Source organism: Meriones unguiculatus, chromosome 6 (genome assembly GCF_030254825.1).
Source record: "Meriones unguiculatus strain TT.TT164.6M chromosome 6, Bangor_MerUng_6.1, whole genome shotgun sequence".
NCBI classification, from domain to species: Eukaryota; Metazoa; Chordata; class Mammalia; order Rodentia; family Muridae; genus Meriones; species Meriones unguiculatus.
In genome coordinates this window covers 42546261-42558649 of record NC_083354.1, presented here as the reverse complement: position 1 = coordinate 42558649, position 12389 = coordinate 42546261, and the positions used below count along the sequence as shown (strand labels likewise).

Here is a 12389-nt window from a genome sequence, read left to right as displayed (position 1 = left end):
CTCTTAGTCTCGAAGCCATCTCTCCAGCCCTCCCAACCCCCAGTCTATTCTTATCAAAGGGAAATCCTTTCACTAAGAGATAGAAACCCATGATGACAAGCATGAAAGGCCTGACATGAAAATGCAAGGATGGTTTTCTCATGGCAAGGACTCAAATTCCAAGGGCTCAATGGATAAACACACTTGCCTCCAAGCCTAAAATTAATTTAAACCTGGTACCAGTATGGTAGAAGAGATGAAAGTGACTCAAGTCGTTCCCTGACCTCTACATAAGAAGCACTCACACAATAAATAAATAAATGTGGTTTCTTTTTTCTTTTTAAGGACTCCAAAATTCCAATGGATTTGTCCTCTTTTCCTAAAGTCCTTCAGGGAAAAAAGGATCTTTGTAGCTAGCTATACAAATGGAGGGTAACCCTAAAGATTTAGCTACTGAAGTTTTTGCTAATCATGCCCAGGAATGACAGAATACTTGATTAAGGACAGAGTTCTGTTTCACTGTCACACATAAGGAAAAAAAATTACTATTTCACAAATATTTCTCAGATATCTAAAAGACAGGTGCATACACAGAAAAAAGTAAGTCTCATAATCCTTCAAACTCTTCCTCTAGTTTACCAAGTTAACTAATTTTCCAACTGTAAGAGTTCTGCTAAAGTGTATCTGTAACATACCCTTGAAAAGCGGAGGCAGGAGGATAAGGAGTTCAAGGCCAGGATATCTATACCTCAGAAAATGACAAGAACAAACAAACAAACAAAATAAACCAAACTCCATAGTCTAAAAGAAAAATAAGAATGAATGCTGGAACCAGGTGGTGACAGAGCACACCTTTGATCCCAGTACTCAGAAAGCATAAGCAAGAGGATCTCTGAGTTTGAGGCCAGCCTTGATCTACAGAAGAGTTCCAGAACGGTCAGAGAAAATCCCTACCTTGCTGGGGGGGGGGGGGGGGAACGGACGGACGGACACAGGAATGAATGTAGGTGCAGGTGTGGTGCAGCATAACTTCAATCTCAGCTCTGGAGAAGCCCTGCATGCCCTCACCCAAAAAAGGAGAGGAGAGGGGAGAAAGGGCTCAGCAGTTAAAGAGTACCAACCGGGCACTGTGGTGCACCTATAATCTCAGTACTCAAGGAGAGAGAGGCAGGCAGATCGCTGTGAGTTCGAGGCCAGGCTGGGTCTACAACAGCCAGGGCTATACAGAGAAACCCTGTCTGGAAACAGACAAACAAAAAAAGTACTGTTGCTCTTTCAGAAGACTTGAGTTTATATCCTAGCACATGGCCGTTCACAGCTACTTCTAATTCTAGTCTAAGAGATCCAATGACCTCTCCTGGCTGCCAAGGACATATATGCAGGCAAAATAACCATACACATTCAAAATAATCACTGATTAAAAAATGAAGTTGGCAGTGAAGTCCAGGGACAGGAAGATTGTGGGTAGGCAATGTGATTGGAGCCCAGGCCTCCACTGCCAAATGCCTGAATATCAGCTCCTTGATTTTTGGCGTCCTTATGGCCATTTTCTGCATCACTATTGTCTCCACTACCTCTGTGGCAGTCTTTCAAGCCTTTTCACAAAGAATACCACATTCTGGATTCTAATCCTACCCTGTGTTCCACTGTCCACATCTGACCCTGAGGCCTTGATCCTACGCTTTTTTTTTTGCAAATGTTATCTTCACATTGTGTAGGCAATAAAGTGTGCATGGTGGCAAAAAAAAAAAAAAAAAAAAAAAAAAAAAAAAAAGCTGGGCAGTGGTGGCACAAGCCTTTAATCCCTGCATGCAGATCTCTATAAAATCAAGGCCAGTCTGGTCTACAGAGTCTGGTCTAGGACAGCCAACACCACATTTCGAACTATAAAAACCCCTTATTTTTATTTTTTAGGTTTTTTTTATTATTATTATTTTTGAGATATGGCTTCACCATGTAGCTCTGGCTGTCCTGGAACTTACTATATAAACAAGGCTGGCCTTGAACTCAGGAATCTGTCTCTGCCTCCCAAATTCTGTGATTAAAGGTATATACCACCACACCTGGCTCCCACCTCAATTTTTTTTTTTTTTCCTGTTTTTTGAGACAGTTTCTCTATGTAACCAGGCTGGCCTGCAACTTACAGGCTTCCACCTGCCTCTGCCTCCGTGAGAGCTGGGATTACAGGCAGGTGACATCATGCCCAGCTTCCCACCTTTAATTTTAATTACAACTCATTCATTCATAGAGGAAGACTGTGTGTACCACAGCAAATATGAAGTCATAAGACAACGTGCATGCTTCCCTCCTTCTACCATTTGGAGGAATCAAACTCAGGTCATTAAGCTCGCTATATTGCCAGCCTTCCATTTTGTTTTTGTTTGTTCTGTTTTGCTTTGAAATAGGGCCTCACTGTATAACCATGGCTGGCCTAAACTCATTATACACACCAGGTTGTCCTCTGAACCACAGAAATCTGCCTGCCTGCCTGCGCTGACATTTTAAAGGTATGCGCCACCATGCCTGGCTCACCTTTTCATGAGTCCAGGCTTTTCACTGAGCTGGCTCCACAAGCTGGCCAGCCAACCTCAGGGATCCTTCTTCCTCTGCCCTCCAGCACTGATCGGTATGCTCACCCACCACATGCAGCTTCTCATGAGGGTTAGGGATTACAATTTACATCATCAAGTTTCTGTGGCAAGCACTTTACCGAGTTAACTAGAACCTACTCCTGCAATCTCTATGGTTAAACTTTGTCTTCTTTAAGAGAAAGTTAAATCTTGGGCGAAAGACATTCAGTGGGTAAAGACGCCTGCCACCAAGCCTAACAACAAGAGTCCAATCCTTGAATACACAGTTAGGAGAAAACCAACCAAAGCTGTACTGACTTCCACATGCAATACACACATAAGCACATCAGTGTAACAAATTTAGGGTTTAAATCACCTGTAATTTTTAAAGATCTTCCCTGCGGGTATCACCCAGCCTGAATCATATGATTTCCATCTGCAATTAAGAGAGACAATGCTGAGTGCTGACAGTAAAGTGACTACCACCGTCAGGCTGTTGGAGATTCTTGAAAGAATGCTGTCCTTGCTGAGATTGGCCGCACATCCTGAGAATCCCAACTTGGAAGCTGAGGCAGAAAGATCAAAAGTAGAAGACCAGCCTGGGCTACAGAGCAAGACAATCGTCTCAAAATACAAACACACAAGAAAACTGAATCCTGACTGTTCAAAGGGGTCAATGTGTTATTTTTTCTTTTTAGTATCAGAACTTATTCAAGATGACTACATCTCAGACAGGAATGGCATAATTAGTACTTTTTCCAGAGCCAAAGTCATCTTCATAAAACTTGCCAGAATGACTGAGCTGGCTTCCAAGACATGGCCTTGTACAAAAGGATAAAGATCTATTAAAGTTGACAAGAACACAGAAATTTAGTTAGTCTAACAGTTTACTCCAGCTGTAACACTTGGCCCTAAGTGGTAATTTATTAACTACATTTTCGAAGAAAATTCCTTGGCCGAAATATATGAATCAGCAACTTGTTTAAAAACTCGGCCAGGTGTGGTGGCTTGGTGGCATACTCCTTTAATCCCAGGATTTGGGAGGGAGAGGCAGGGTAAGTTTGCAGTCAGCCTGGTCTACGTCGTGAGTTCCTTGACAGCCAGGATTATGTAAAGAGACAGCGTCTTAAAAACAACCAAACTCATCTGTCCTAATAATGGCGCGCAGCCACTAATTACGTGGAGTTACTTCAAATTAATTCACTTTAAAAAGTAAAGTGTAGTTTCTCTGATGTGCTAATTCCATGGCTGTGGGCGGCCTGTGGCTACCACACTGGACCGCAAAGGTCTAGAATGTGTCCGTCGTGACATAAAGTTCCATGAGACAGAACACAGTCAGAACTACGGCGAACTCGTCCGAGAACACTGCCGCCTCTCTCGAGGCTAAACCAGCGGCCGTCGGGCGTGACCGCGCGTCTCTCCGATGCGCCTTGCTCTCCAAGAGATCCGCGCGGACGCGGAGCCCACGCGCGGGGAGGTCCTTTCACAGGGCAGGCGTTAGCCAACAGTGCGGGCGGCGCTGCGAAGGCTCCCGAGCACGACCCGAATCGGGAGGCTGCGAGGTGGCGCCTTTTCCCAGAGCGCCCGGCGGGGCAGGCCCCAGTGCACCGGCCCACCAGCCCGAGGCGCCGGCCTCCGACCTCCGGTGAGCCGAGGAGCCAACGAGGAAGAGAAAGCCCGCAGAGACGGCGGACGCGCACCGGCGCCGGCTCTTGCCTCCGGGAGCGTCTCCCAGTCGGCGGGGAACGTCGGGACCCGGGACGCCACGGCCTCGCAGGCGGCGGCGAAGGCGGAGCCCCGGCCGCGCCGGGGAGGCGCGCGGGGACCCCCCCCCCCCACAGCGGCCAGCTAGAGTAAACAAGGCCTCGACTCACGCCGCGCACTTACCGGGAGCCGCGGCCCCGCGGCCGCAGAGCCCAGGCCGGCCAGCCCAGGTCAAGCCGGGCCAAAACAGTGTGACTGGGGCGTAGCGACAGCGGAGACGGCGGGCGGACGCGGGTCGGGCCCGCGCAGCTTCCTCCGGCGGAGCCGTCCCCGCAGCCCCGGAAGTGCTATGCGCAGCCGCGTCATTTCCGGCAGGGGTCGGCCCGCGGTCGTCGGTGAGACTAACAGGTTTCTGGAAAATATATAGCCCTAGAAATTGCGTCCTAACGGTCCTTTGGTGAGAAAATGAGTCCCGCCGAGAGAAAATACTGAGCGCTCGCTTTGGGAGGAATGACGTGAACATTTGTTTTTTGCGTTAGCCTACGAGCGTCTTTATTCGATATACATTTTTAGAATTTTTTTTTTTTACATTTATTTTGTGTGTGAACCACGGCTCGTACCATAGCTCCCGTGTTGAGGTCAGAGGACAATTTTCGGGGTCGGTTTTCTTCTTCCACTACGTGGGATCCGAGGATCAAATATGTCAGCTTGACAGCAAGTGTTTTTTACCCACTGAGCTATCTACCAGGCCCTTAGCTGAGATATTTTTAACTATCGTTTTTTTCTGACTAGACGTCTCCTCTCTCCACTGTTTATACGCTGACGTAAAACATGAGAAGAGATTCTGGTGACACTGGAGAAGATAAAAGGATCATGGTTTCCGAGCAACTATGGTTTGACAAGAGCCACTCGGAAATTTTACGTCTGTTTAGGAGGAAGTTCTGTGAGCAATAGGCTTTGGATTCTCACGAGAAAACCTCACTAGCCACCCACTTCAACTTCCACTCACCTTACACGACCGAGATTGTATATGTGTGTGTGTGTATATATCTATATACATATATACACATATATAAATAATAAAATATCTATGACAGATTTTATATATATGAGTAAAAATACATGATGTATATGGGCTGGAGACATGGCTCAGAGGTTAAGAGTGTTGTCTGTTCCTTCAGAGGACCTGAGTTCAATTCCTGGCAACCACATGATGGCTCAGACATGATGCCCTCTTCTGACATGGAATGTACATGCAGATAGAGCACTCATATAAACATAAATGACAAACATTTTAAAAATATACTTTTTTTTTTTCAAAACAGGGTTTCTTTAGCATTGGCTGTCCCGGAACTCTCTGCAAACCAAGCTGGCCTTGAATTTACAGAGATCCACCTGTCTCTGCCTCTGTCTCTGCCTCTGCCTCGGCCTCTGGAGTGCTGGGATTAAAGTGTGTGTCACCACCACTGCCGCCACCATCACCACCACCTGCAAGACTCACAGTTGTCCTCTTGCTTCTCCCTCCTGATTGGTGGAATTAAAGACATGCACTAACACACCTGTCCTGCTCAGTTGTTTTGACAATTCATTTCATTGCTCTAGAGATGGCTCCATTAAGAGTACCGAGAGGACCCTGAGCATTCATGTGTGGGTGTTTGTGTGTACTTGGTGCCCAGGGAGGCCAGCGGGTTTTGGATCCATTGGAACTGGAGTTACAGGCAGCTGTGAGCTGACTTACAGGTGCTGGAAATCAGAATTAAACCCAGATCTTCTGGAAGAACAGCCGGCACTTTAAGTTGCTGAGCCAACTCTCCAACATTAAGGTTCAGTTTTTCATCTACTCTTGTGCCAGATTCGCGAGACCCCAAAAGACCACTCCCAGGAGTTGAGTCCGTTGCAAGCATCTATTGGTCGAAACACAAAGGGGATATTGCATTTTGAATTGATTGGCTATAGGAGGGTTCCCAAACCATTAATGGTCTGGCTTCCCTTGTTTGGGTGTCCTAGGGGAGAGAGGCCGGTTTCCTAGCAACTATATCTCTAGTGGGCAGGAAAGAATGCAGTAAGGCTGGTTCTTCCCTGCAGGTGGCTGGACTTGTCTCCACCTGGCTGGCCTTTGTTCAGGCTTGCACTTTAAACTTGAAACCAATAACCACCACCCCCCCCCAAAAAAAACCTAATTTTTAATTCTTTGGTCTCTCACCATCTCTCATAACACTTCTGGAAAGCTTCCAGATGTCATCAATAACTAACAGTTACAGAAACATCTTGACCAAAAACAAGCAGGAGAGGAAGGGCTTATATGGTTTACACTTTTACACCATATAGTCCATCACTGAAGGAAGCCAGGACAGGAATTCAAACAGGGCAGGAACCTGGGGGCAGGAGCTGATGCCTTGGAGGGGTGCTGCTTGCTCCCCATGGCTTGCTCAGCCTTCTTTTTTATAGAACCTGGGACCACCAGCCTAGGGATGGCACCACCCACAATGGGCTGTGTCGTCTCTGAGCATATCTCGCCGAGGAGATTCCCTCCTCTCAGATGGTTATAGTTTGTCTCTAGTTGATGTAAGATTAGCCAGCACATCACTGGACATGGTGTCGCACACCTTTGATCTCAGCGCTAGGGAAGGCAGAGGCAGGTGAACTCTGTGAGTTCAAGTCCACCCTGGTCTACAAAGTGAGTCCAGGATGCCAAGGTTACACAGAAACCCTGTCTCAGAAAAATAATAATAATAATAAATGGTGGCACCTGTCAAAACAGCTGCATCTCCTCAGCCTGCAGCTCATGAGGGGCCACTGCATGAGCTGTCCACGGTGCCGGCACCTCCTTTTCATCCTCCCAAGCAGCTCCACAGCAATTGGCACCTCACACAAAACTGCCTGCAGCTGGAAAGGGCTTCTCAGCCTAACCCATGCAGGGAAAGGAGGGTTAAAAAAAAAAAAGCCGGGGCTGGAGAGATGGCTCAGTGGTTAAGAGCACTGTCTGCTCTTCCAAAGGACCCGGGTTCAATTCTCAGCACCCATATGGCAGCTAACAACTGTCTATACCACCAATTCCAAGGGATCTGACACCTTCACAGTAATGCACACAAAATAAAATAAATTATTAAAAAAAAAAAAGCCACCATTCTCTGAGCTCCTTGAGCTCAGGACTTGAAATCTCACCAGTCCTCACTCTGGAAATCTCTGCCTTGAAAAGCTCTGCCCCATAAGACATGCTGTATAAGCCCTGCCCTTTGTCAATTTCCTGCTTTCCTCTTCCCGGAGCAGGGTCAGCCAATCCTGGATTCATCCCTCCACTCCCTAGCCCCTCTCAATGAATCTCTTTTTTGAGATTTGCTGCCTGGTGGGACTCTCTCATTAGAAGAAGCCAAGAAGCAATGAATTGAAGAAGAAAGGAGAGGAAGAAGTAGGGCAGGCCTGGGGCTCCTTAGTACCTCCTCTGCGGGGGGGTTCCCTCCCCTGGGAGCTGCAACACCTCTGCTGAGGAAGCTTCATCTCAGAGCTGTGTGGTTCCTGGGCTCCCTTGTCTCAGGATGCCCTTCCATTGGGATCTCCCCTTGGAGCTGTGTGGTTCCTGGGCTTCCGAGTCCCGGGGCACCTTTCCAGCTGAGCAGGAAGGCCAACAGGCTGGGCCTTCCCGTATTGATTACTAATTAAGAAAATGCTCTACAGGCTGGCCTCCAGCCCAACCTTATGGAGGCCTTTTTTTTTTTTAACTGACGTTCCCTCTTCTCACGTGACTTTATTTTGTCAAGTTGATATAAGACTAGCCAGCACAGCCTCCTTTCTCTTCTCTCTTCTTTTTTGCTTTACCGTGGGGCCAGAAAGCTGGGAGACTGTGGGAGCCAGTCTGGAGCAAGAATGAGGCTTAAGAATCTCTTAAGACCGGCAGGAGTAGAACTGTTATCTCCTTGTTCTGGGCATGCATGTCCTGGTGAAAGTAGCCTGTATGACCCCCCCCCCACACCTCTGCCATAGCCTGTATGACCCCCACCTCTGTCACCCTTGATATTCTCACATAGCCTGGTGGCCAAGTTTCAGGTTAAACCTCCTCTCTCCTTATAAAGACGTGTCCAACTACCTCCTGGAGTTCCTCTTTATGCAAATGAAGCATTCCCAACACCTTGGTCCCAGCCAATGATGGACACCTGAATACCTCCACCCACTCCCCAAGGCTCATACAGCTCTTATTCAACCCCAATAGAGAGAGACGTTTCACTGAAAACATATTGGAGAAGGCACGAACTGCTGACCAAGATCTTGTGTAACCCACCCACCACGCAGCTAAGCTTCATTCCTTGCAGGCTGGTTCTAAACTGTGCCTGGATACCCTGAGGGCAGGAGCAGAACTGAACCGGCACTTTATTATATATTTTTTATTATGTATATTTTAGACAGAGTCTCAAATGGCTTGGACTGGTCTCCAAAAGCTCTATACATTGATGGCAATTGTGGTTCACACCTGCAATCCCAGCACTTTGGAGGCAGAGGCAGAAGGATCAGCACAATCAAGTTCAGCCTGGTCTAAATACCCAGTTCTAATCCAGCCAGGGCTATCTACCAAAAGACCTGTCTCTAAAACAAGCCAAAACCTGTATGTAGCCAGGCTGGCCTTGTCGTCTTTCTCTATGTACTAGCATTGCAGGTAGACATGCCCAACTCTGCCTAACGTGTGTGATGTGTGTGTATGTGTGTGTGTAGGCAGAGGTGGCAGTGGGAGCTGTATGAGGCTGTGTACAGGCAAGGAAACCAGAGGAGGCATTAGGGTCTTTTATCACCCTCCACCTTATTCCTTTGAGACAGAGACTCTCCCTAAACTTGGAATGTGATTTTTTTGGGCTAAGCTGGCAGCCCACAAGTCCCCGGGATCTCTTGTCTCTGCCCCTGCCCCCCATCAGTGCTGGGATTACAGACAATCACACAGCCATGCCCAGCTTGTTTTGTCTGTGCTAGAATCAGGTCCTCAAGGTGGCGCAACACGTTCTCTTAACCACTGGGACAAATCTCCAGCCTCCTCCCCGCTCCTTTCATTCCGCAAGTGCTCACCATGCTGCCCACTCTGGCCCGTAAGTGTCCACCTTCCAGAGTTCTAGAATTCAAGGTGCACACAGCCATGCCTGGGGATTGCTCTTTTTCTGTCTCCCTCTTTACCAAAGGACAGTCTTCTGGGGATACATTCTTTATGCTGAAGTCCTCATAACTGCCACATCTAACCTTCCTTTTTTCCCCCCAGTTTCCAGGGAGTACAGTTGTTGCCCCCCAGCTGTGTTCTCAGGTGTGCTCTGAGCACCAACGTGCAATGACGCCAACAGCTGCCGCAGGTTTTCCCCGAGGGCCTCGGCTTCCTCTGTCTTCATCTGCCATGTATGACCCTTGGCTTCACTGTCCCTGGCCTGGACTGCTATAATTAGCTCAGCTGGCTCTGCTGCCCCAGTCTCTCCCTGCACAAATTGATTCGGTTTAAGATAGATTTTCCAAACCAAATCTGCTCGTGTCACTGTTGTGTCTGAAACTCTTCCACAGTGCCTCATTACCTCCTAAGAAGAGACAGGATTTTGTGCATTGCTCCAACCTCCCTGCCCTCCATTCTACTATAGGGTTTTGGGACCAGTCACCTTCCATCACTTCCTGATTCTAGTGCCAATCTAATGTTCCTGATCCTCCCAGCCCTACTTCACATGATGTGCTCCCCCTGACCTCCCATGAGGCCCTGATTGCAGATTTTTTGGTCTCCTTCTTATTGGTCACTACTTTGCTTGTTTTTCAGGTCCTTCCTCATCTATTTGAACTCCAAACACTGGACAGGAAAGGGTTCCATCTCTGAATGTTTTCACTCCCTTGATGGCACTGATTAATACCAAATGTAACTATGAGCCTGAGCCTCTCTTCAGAATCCTGAATCAAGAGATTGATCTATGAGCTGGGTGTGGGAGGCAGAGGCAAATAAATCTCTGTGAGTTCCAGGCCAGCCTGGTCTACAAAGTGAGTCTAGGACACCTAGGCTACACAGAGAAACTCTGTCTCAAAAAAAAAAAATCTATTAATAGAAATCTCAAACTAATTATATCTAAAATATCTTTTACCATCCTCTCTTCTGGCTCTTCCTCAGCCTCAATTAAAGATATGTCTTTTCTCTAGTTGCTAAAGACATCAGCATCATCTCCTAACTCTCTCACACAAACCTCATTATTATTATTTTTGGTTTTTTGAGAAAGGGTTTTTCTGTGTAGCCTTGGCTGTCCTGGAACTTGCACTGTAGACCAGGCTGGCCTTGAACTCACAGAGATCCGCCTGCCTCTGCCTCCCAAGTGCTGGAATTAAAAGCTTGCACCACCACTGCCCAGCTCACAAACCTTTTTTTTTTTTTTAAGATACATATTCATTTTTATTTTGTGTCTTTGAATCTTTGCCTCCATGAATGTATGTGTACCTATAGAGGCCAAAAGAGGGCATCGGTTCTAATGGAACTGTAGTTTTTAGACAGTTGTGAACTACCATGAGTGTGCTGGGAATGGAACTGCTCTGTGAGAGCAGCTGGTCCTCCGAGCTGCTGGGCCATCTGTCCAGCTCCTACACATGGTATTTCTACTCATTAACTGGCCGTTTGGGTTTTCCTTTAGAATACATTCACCAGTCTGACACTTCTCATTACCATCTCTGCCATGCCCTGGTCTAAGCCAGGGCACTCCACTCATGACCTTTAACCCTCTCAAGCCTCTTGGTTTTCTCCTTGCTGTTTTCACCAGCAGTTAACAGGGATCCTGTATTGCTTTTTTTTTAATTATTCTTTTTTTAATTTATTTATTTTATGTATATGAGTGTTCTATCTGTGTTTATACCTGCCAGAAGAGAGAATCAGTTCACATTATAGATGGTTGTGAGCCACCATGTGGTTGCTGGGAATTGAACTCATGACCTTTGGAAGAGCAGACAGTGCTCTTAACCACTGAGCTATCTCTCCAGCCCCCCTGTTTTGCTTTTTAAGAAGCAGTTTTTTTTAAGTCTCATCTCAGATTGTTATTCTCTGTCTAAAACCCGTTACAGAAGAGACTGAGGCCCTTACAGTGACACACAAAGTTCCTCTTGATTAATCTCCATTTCTTCTCTGTTCTCATCAGCTACTTCTCCCTCCCTTCCCGCCCCCCCCCCCCCAGTGGTTTCTCTGACTGGACAGCACAGATCATCTTGGAGTTTTTGCATTTTTTATGAAAAGATTTACTTATTTATTATTTATACAGTGGTCTGCCTTGCGTATGTGCCAGCAGACCAGAAGAGGGCAGCAGATCTCATTACAGATGGTTGTGAGCCACATGTGGTTGCTGGGAATTGAACTCAAGACCTCTGGAAGAACAGCCAGTGCTCTTAACCACTGAGCCATCTCTCCAGCCTGAGCTTTTTGCATTTTTAAAATCTTCTGCCAGAAAGGTCCTTCACCCTCTACCCAGTATCTACAGACAGGACACATTTTCTTACCTCAGATTTTCTTTTCACCCTTGTTTGTTTGTTTGTTTCCAGACAGCATTTCTCTGTGTAGCCTTGGCTGTCCTGGACTCCTTTGTAGACCAGGCTGGCCTTGAATTCACAGCCATCCACCTATCTCTGCCTCCCTGATTGCTGGGATTACAAGTGTGTGCCTCTGGGCCCAGCTCTTAATCCAGACCTTAATTCTTTACCGCCCCAATGAGGTCTTCTTCTCTTATTTAACTAATTAGAGTTACAAATTATTTGTCTCCCACAGTTTCATTCTTCCCAGACTTATTTTCATACAGACCAATTTTACCATATGACATACTATGCATCTTTCACTTTGTCAGGGTTTATCAAACTATTAAAGACAGGTACCTGTGTGTTGTTCTTCTGCTGTTATTCAGCACCTAAAAAAGAGTGGCTGGCACGTAAAAGGGTGTATGTGGCCTCTGTGGAGTGCACGGATACATAGCACCACAGAGGACCAGAGAAAGAAGACCTGAAGTCCAAGAAGACTTCCTGGAGGAGTAAAACCATAACAGACACTCCGAAACCCCTCCCAGACAGCATTGGGGAAGCCCCTCCCACAAAGGCGGGGCCGCAGCCGGAAGTAGACTCCGGGCGGAAGCCAGCCTAGGCCCGCTGGACCCGCCTTCTGACCCGCCC

At 47.1% G+C, this 12389-nt stretch overlaps 1 protein-coding gene and 1 long non-coding RNA gene across 5 annotated transcripts in view; one reads left to right on the top strand and one right to left on the bottom strand.

Annotated features, from left to right (window-relative positions):
• Arih2 (ariadne RBR E3 ubiquitin protein ligase 2) overlaps window positions 1–4607 on the bottom strand; it is a 59017-nt gene extending 54410 nt beyond the window's left edge. Inside the window, exons 1-2 of one of the 3 annotated variants that reach the window (XM_021663110.2) lie at window positions 4437–4607; window positions 2926–2985 (exon numbers count right to left, since the gene is read on the bottom strand). The gene's annotated coding sequence lies outside the window, so the exon portion shown is untranslated. The remainder of the gene's footprint in view (window positions 1–2925; window positions 2986–4436) is intronic. The other 2 variants (XM_060385257.1, XM_021663113.2) reach the window with 2 other exon arrangements.
• On the top strand, window positions 4520–5811 carry LOC132654653 (uncharacterized). 2 transcript variants are annotated; one of them, XR_009592318.1, is made up of 2 exons: window positions 4520–4648; window positions 5579–5811. It is a non-coding gene; the product is annotated as an uncharacterized LOC132654653 (long non-coding RNA). The 2 variants fall into 2 exon arrangements; XR_009592317.1 differs by having other exon boundaries at window positions 4592–4710.
• Window positions 5812–12389: the final 6578 nt, after the last annotated feature.